This window comes from Arachis duranensis, chromosome 6 (genome assembly GCF_000817695.3).
Source record: "Arachis duranensis cultivar V14167 chromosome 6, aradu.V14167.gnm2.J7QH, whole genome shotgun sequence".
Classification (NCBI taxonomy): domain Eukaryota; kingdom Viridiplantae; phylum Streptophyta; class Magnoliopsida; order Fabales; family Fabaceae; genus Arachis; species Arachis duranensis.
In genome coordinates this window covers 69249274-69250218 of record NC_029777.3, presented here as the reverse complement: position 1 = coordinate 69250218, position 945 = coordinate 69249274, and the positions used below count along the sequence as shown (strand labels likewise).

The 945-nt window shown below is 39.9% G+C and overlaps 1 non-coding gene across 1 annotated transcript; it reads left to right on the top strand.

Moving 5' to 3' along the window:
- Positions 1-215: 215 nt before the first annotated feature.
- On the top strand, positions 216-319 carry LOC127740416 (small nucleolar RNA R71). Its single transcript, XR_008001093.1, has one exon. It is a non-coding gene; the product is annotated as a small nucleolar RNA R71 (small nucleolar RNA).
- The last annotated feature ends 626 nt before the right edge of the window (positions 320-945 follow it).

The following is a 945-nucleotide window of genomic DNA, read 5'->3' as shown; positions in this document are numbered from 1 at the left end:
CAAGAACTCCTTTCTTCTGAGTTGTCCCATTGCTCACAGGATTTCTTTCAGAAGTGTACATGAACTGGTTATTTGCAACCATGTCAATAAGTTCCTGAGCTTCTACATGCATTTTCTTTAGATGAATAGATCCACCTGCAGAGTGGTCCAGTGACATCTTGGAAAACTCAGACAGACCATCATAGAATATATCTAATGTGGTCCATTCTGAAAGCATGTCAGAATGACACTTTTTGGTCAGCTGCTTGTATCTTTTCCAAGCTTCATAGAGGGATTCACCATCTTTTTGTTTGAAGGTTTGAACATCCACTCTGAGCTTGCTCAACTTTTGAGGAGGAAAGAATTTATCCAAGAAAGCCGTGACCAGCTTATCCCAGGAGTCCAGGCTATCCTTAAGTTGTGAATCCAACCATATTCTAGCTCTGTCTCTTACAGCAAAAGGGAAAAGCATGAGCCTGTAGACTTCAGGATCTACTCCATTCGTCTTAACAGTCTCACAAATCTGCAAGAACTCAGTTAAAAACTGGTAAGGATCTTCAAATGAAAGTCCATAAAACTTGCAGTTCTGTTGCATTAAAGCAACTAGCTGAGGTTTCAGCTCAAAGTTATTGGCTCCAATGGCAGGAATGGAGATACTTTTTCCATCAAATTTGGACGTGGGCTTGGTAAAGTCACCAAGCATCCTCCTTGCATTATTATTATTGGGTTCGGCTGCCATCTCCTTCTCTTGTTCGAAAATTTCTGAAAGGTTGCTTCTGGATTGTTGTAATTTAGCTTCTCTTAGTTTCCTCTTTAGAGTCCTTTCAGGTTTTGGATCAGCTTCAACAAGAGTGTCTTTTTCCTTGTTCCTGCTCATATGAAAGAGAAGAAAACAAGAAAAGAAAGAGGAATCCTCTATGTCACAGTATAGAGATTCCTTTATGTTAGTAGAAAAAGAAAGGGGAG